This window comes from Ictidomys tridecemlineatus, chromosome 11 (genome assembly GCF_052094955.1).
Source record: "Ictidomys tridecemlineatus isolate mIctTri1 chromosome 11, mIctTri1.hap1, whole genome shotgun sequence".
Classification (NCBI taxonomy): Eukaryota; Metazoa; Chordata; class Mammalia; order Rodentia; family Sciuridae; genus Ictidomys; species Ictidomys tridecemlineatus.
In genome coordinates, this window is record NC_135487.1 from 72,184,246 (window position 1) to 72,190,574 (window position 6,329).

Here is a 6,329-nt window from a genome sequence, read left to right on the forward strand (position 1 = left end):
TGACATGAACCTACTCTGATTAGGGAGTGAAGGTGACTCCTCCAGGCCAGTCTACTTTCCCCTTTTTCTCTATTTTAGTGTTCCCACTTCTTCAAAACACTCATCTGCTGTCAGCTTCCATTCTGTTCCTGTAGCCTAAGCTGTCATCATCACAATGGGGAGAATTTGTAGACAAAGCGACAATTTCTAGGGCAGGCAGCTGTTGAAGAACAGCATGGAAATCTTAAGGAATGAGACTTCTTTTCTTCCAAAGGTAATGAGCTGCTCTCAGTTCAGTCCTTGTGCCCCTTCACCAGATAATTAGTGTGATATAAATAATCTTGAAAGTCATTAGAATGAGAATGTTGTTATTGGGTGCTCTGTTCAAGTACTATGTGTTCTCAATGATCCCATTATCCTCTACCTCAATCTTATTTTTTTTTTAAAGAGAGAGTGAGAGAGGAGAGAGAGAGAGAGAGAGAATTTTTAATATTTATTTTTTAGTTCTCGGCGGACACAACATCTTTGTTGGTATGTGGTGCTGAGGATCGAACCCCGGGCCGCACGCATGCCAGGCGAACGCGCTACCGCTTGAGCCAAATCCCCAGCCCACCTCAATCTTATTTGATAGGTAACCTGATGGCAAATCAAGCATGGTTAGCCCTCTGACCCTGAACTTAGTCTTCTAATATTTTAGTCACCATCCAAAATAAAGCCAGAGAAACAATGGTGAGTACCTTGGCCTTCAAGATGTTATATGCATCTGACATAAGCAAGGCTCCACCCAAATTAATTAGTTAATAGAATTCCTGATGCCACAACAGGCAATGATTAGTTATTAGCTGCATTCACATATCATTAACCCATTGCTGAGCAGGTCAAATTCTTCACAGAAATGATTTGAATATTCAGATTTTTCCTTAACCTCATAAAATAATATATTTTGCCACTGGAATAATGAGGTTGACCATATGAGACTTAGTTTGCCAACAAATTGTGCAAGGGACAGAATTTCTAAGACATTTCATATTCATATCAGCCCATTATGTTATGTTCAACTTGCACCCCAGAGGGGGAATATAAACTCACTTTAAGATTGTTCTTTTAAATTGAGGAGAAATGAAAAGGACACAAGTTTCCACTTGAACCTAACCCAGAACCTGAAGCTTGCCTTCTGTAGCCAATTGAGTTAAAGAGCAGGTAGAAGATAGGAGTTCTTATAATCTATTCACTTACATTGTGTGTCATCATGCAATACTATTGTAGTAAAATCTGACTAAGAAAGTTTGCTGTCTCTCTTCCAAAGAGTTGCAGCTTCCCCCAATAATTCAGTCTGGGCAGATGACTAGATTCTCATTCCTGCTTTTCTTTGCCTTGGCAATTTCTGGAATGTTGTAAATATTCATAAAAAACAACTGAAGGAGGATGGAGCAATCCTTTATTGATTACCAACAAGTATGGTTGTGTCTGTTGACAAGGGAGAAATCCCTACTTGATGACAATCCAAAGGAAAACTAGAAAACTTCTGAATGCCGACATTGGGGAGTGTATTGACAAATGAAATCTGTTTGTTGTATCTATAATAATGCTTTTCTATGCTAAGAACCTTGATTTGTTGATCACACATTGTATACATGTACCTAAAGACCTCAGTGTACACCAAAAATATGTACAATTAAAATAATAATTAACAAAATACATTATAGATATCAATATAAATTACATGTATCAAAAATGAATTTTTAATTAATTATCATTTGGGGCATGTTTGGGAATACAAATCACGTAATTTCTGTTATTTTTCTTCCTTTATTTCTTTCGTTTTTGGAGATACAGTGGTGAATATGACCCAATGTATACCTTCCGCATATTTCAGTATGTATTACAAATAGATTTAACTTCTTTTGTGAAGAATAGAAAAATCACAGGAAATTACTGTATGAAGATAGTTTTTTTGTGTCTTTGTTTGTATCTTTTTATTTTTTGCAGTTTTATGTGTAAGACCAAAGGTAAGAGCCAGACTGGTATTGGGTCTCTGCTTGATAAAATCAGTGGAGACATAAAACTCTTCTTGAAATGTTACTCACACTAGACTTTCAGTCACTGACTTAGTGAACCTGAGTAGGACACCAAAATCAAAAGTCACAGCAATCCTTGTTTTTCAATTTTTTTTAGAGCAGACAGGCCAGCACCAGTGGATTGCAGAAAGTGCATGAAGGAAGGGAGATGGAAAGGACACGTTTGCCAGTACTCAGGCTTCAGCAATTCCATGTAGATTTTCTTCCCTAGATCCTCCCAAGTCAGACATATGAACATTTTTTCTGTACCTTTTACCATTGACTTAAAGACTCTTGGCATATAAGGTAACTAGAGACAATAATATTTCAAGTGCTTATTACTTAAAGTCATTGTTTGGGTAACACAATAGAAAAGATGTTTCCATGATTTTCAATTTTTTCTTTTCTTCTGTTCAGTAATAATTTGATAAGTAATGATATTTTTAAATAAAATAATTAGAGAAAACAAGTGAGCCAAGATGATGAAAAGTTTCTAACTTTAAAATTTTATATGTCTGTTGACTTAGAAAACTTTCCACAGAATAGCTCCATACATTCAGTGTTTTTTTCTCCTTCAGTGCATACATATTTATGTCTGTTCCTATATGGTTGGACATACATATAACCTCCTGCATTCCTGGGGAAGAGGTTGTGAGCAAGGAAGATTGAATAATTAGACAAAGTAGCTCTTGGAGGTTACATACAATCTGAGGACAGATAGAGCTGGTTGTGTAAGTGGGAAGGGGAGAGTAGAAATTATTCTTGGCAGAATATTCTTTCTCTCTGTTCTCTTCATTTTGTCCTCTGTACTCAAGCTCCTGCTTCTCTAGATACTTACAGAAACGGTTTAATCACAAATTTTAGTTACAGTAAAGATTATTCCAGTCATTATTTTGCTAGTTTTCATTGCACATCATTTCCAAACTCATAGATTCTGTATAAAGAGGTAAAATCATTAAGAATACACAAATTATTATCCCTCCCTGAAAGCTATTTCTGTTTTAGAAAGTGTTGTAATTTTGAGTTAAAGTACACAATGGACAACTTAATGTTTTAAAGTATATCATAATTTGAATAAATGGGCCCTTTGAGTGGCCACTTGATACCTTATTATACATCTGACAGATATGTTTTCATGTGCACATATAAAACTCACTGAAAATAATAATAGCAGGAATATTTATAAGAGCTCCAAAGTGAAAGCATTGTAAGTGTTCATCTACCATTGCAGGGAAACAAATCATTGTATATTTGTTAAATGGAAAGATTTGTAGTAATGAAAATTTCCAATCTCTAGTTCCACCAAACAAAAGGTATAAACAGCACAATCAAAATGTTGAGCAGAATAAATGAATTCTAGATAGGGCAGAGGGGTGGGAGGGTAAAGGAGGGGGCAGGGGATTAGCAAGGATGGTGGAATGTGATAGACATCATAATCCAAAGTACATGTATGAAGACACAAATTGTTGTCAACATCCTTTATATACAACCAGAGATATGAAAAATTGTGCTGTATATGTGTAAGAAGAATTGTGATGCATTCCACTGTCATTTATTTTTAAAAAATTCAATAAAAAATGTTGAGCAGACTAACTAGACACAGTAGAACAGAGACTGTGTGAGTCTACTCATGTAAATATATGAACTGACAAACCTAATGTTTGTTTTGAAGTCAGAACCATTGCTTGTCCTATGACTCAGTCATCTCATGGTATTTGGAGTCATTTTTGAATCATTAGATGATTTAATGCCCAAACTCAAAATAAGATTCTTTCATAGGCTATCACAAAGAAGGGTTGCCAATTTGTTCTCACCTTCTTTAACTTTTTTAACCTGTCAGTTTCCTGTTTTTGTAAATGATAAACAACAAAGTTATTCCCAGACTTTCCCTGAAATAAATTCTAGGGTCCATTTTAGGACACAAATTGAAATTTTAATTTCTCCTTAGAAGTGAGATTGAAAGTGAAACTAGGGCCAAGCTATGTTGAAAAGGATGTAATACTAGGAAATCAGTTAAATTTCCTTCAGACCAATAAAATTTATGTTTCTTTCAAGCAAACCAAAAATAGTTTCAGGGAAAATTAAATCTTTTTGTGATATTTATATGTAAAGGAAATGAATTTTTCACCTATCCATTAAAATTGTTTCCAGATAAAGTAAATTTATTGTCTAAAGATAAATATGGAAATATTGGTTAAGAACAACTTACTTTTAGGTCCATTTAATGTGCTTTCATCTGGAAAAATTACTTATAAATTCATTATAATAAAAACTCAGAAGAACATATACTCTTAAGTTTACAGAATTGTAAGCTAAATGAAGGAGTCAGTTTTTTTTTTTGGTTTGTTATTTTTATTTTTTTACTGAGTTTTACTGAGTTTTTCTGTATTATGAGTTTATTTTTAATTAAGTATTTTTTTTAATAATAGAAATACGCATAGAAAAGAAGAATTTTCCACTTAAAAAGGAAAAGATTTATTTGAAGACACAATTTCTGGGTAACTTCTGAAACATTAGGTATGACTCTTCAACTGATCACTAACTAGTTAGACCTGTTGTTATTTGATTAATATGAACTAACTATGTACAAGACTAACATGTAAGAGTTCAATTGAGCACAGATCAGTTATTTGCATAACCATGTACATTATGGTGTTTAGATAAACAAGTTTGCTTGGAATGAAGGGCTGTACTGGGCCTCTTACTGGGAGAGAAACCTGGGTTATGGCAGGCACTGGAGCTAGAAAAGGCGCTTTATCCTGCTCACAAATTAGAGAGACAAAAGTTGATGACAATAGCAGCTTGGAACTTGTGTGGGATGTTATTTATTCATGCAATTTACTTCAGCTAATTACAGTAAACAGATGCTGTGTGTTTGGATGTTGATCCCAGTTTATAACCAGGGGTGATTAACAAGCATGTGAATTTCCCTAATCTGGAGGAATCACTTGGACAGGTGGTGATTTCAGAGATTTGTCTGTGAATCAATAAACAAGCATTTGTTAACTGACACAAGGGTTGGTATAAATGATAAAGTCTGTGGGGTCCAGAGTGTGGGATGGGCCAGGAGAAGGAAAAGGACCTGATACCCTTCTATGAAGAAGGCATGAGGAATGGCAGGCCTGGAAACTCAGGCCAGCTCTGCCCTGCTCAGGGCGAGAACCTGCTGCCTCCCCAGACCCCACTCTGGAGAGGATTCTACCCAGATCTCATTTCAAGGCCAGAGTCCACTGTACAACTTAGCCATTGCTTTCCCCAATTTTTCACAGAGCAAGACCTCCCAAAACTGCAGATTGGTTCTTCAGAAGATCTTTTTGTAAAGTTTTTTTTTTTTTTGTAAAGTTTTTATCATTGCAATGATGTTACATGTAATGGACAGAGGGAATATTCTAGGACTATTTTCGATGGGGTAGCCATGATGCTAGTGACTACATACAACATTCTCAGAAATGGCTTCAGGAGCCAAGACAGCTTATGTGATTTTTACTTAGTTTAATGGTAACAGTTTTACCCAAATATTTAAATTTTAAAGAGATTTTTCTTGAGTATGTAGTCTCTTGGTCTCTGCTCACATTTGATCTCCTTTTCCTTTTCTGTGAGGGTCTTATCTGTCTGTGAAGTTGCATCAGTCACAGACTCCTAGGACAGCAAATATTTGTGCAGAATCTCTTCAGCCGCAAGAGTTCAGAGAACAGTGGAAGTGCTGAGTTTGTTCTTGTCCTTTTTCCCATGGCCTTTACCACCAGGTACTATTCCACTCGGGTGAAGTAGGGCTGGTGGTCAGGACTCCCTGTCACAGATGCAGACACATGCATCAGGATCGGCAGTCATGAGATCTTCTAGCAAGAGAGCTTTTAGGAGGTGTGTAGAGATCCTGGGAAAGAGAGAATCTCTGTACTTATAGGTGGAGGGTTCTAATTTTGTAGCTGTTGGTGCTGTGGTTCCACAGGGGATGAGTGGTTTGAAGACTGAAGCCATTATGGAGAAAGCAATCCACAGGAAAAGGGTTGGAGTAGGTTGGAAGGGGATCAAGGTCAGGGTAACACTTGACAGAAGGATTCAATGGTTGCAACCCTTGGATCCAGTTCTCCTTAAACCTAAGTTTGAAAAGCATATTCTGGGAAATAGATGTTTAAGGCCTTATTGAAAAGTCATAATGAAAACCAAAAAATCAGGATGTCTTGTGCTCTCTAGGTCCTTGTTCTTGGGAGCAGTCTTTTCTAGTTGAGTGGACTTTTGCTCTTTCTAGTAGTACTAAACCCACTTTCATCCTGTCCTTGGAATTTCCCAAAC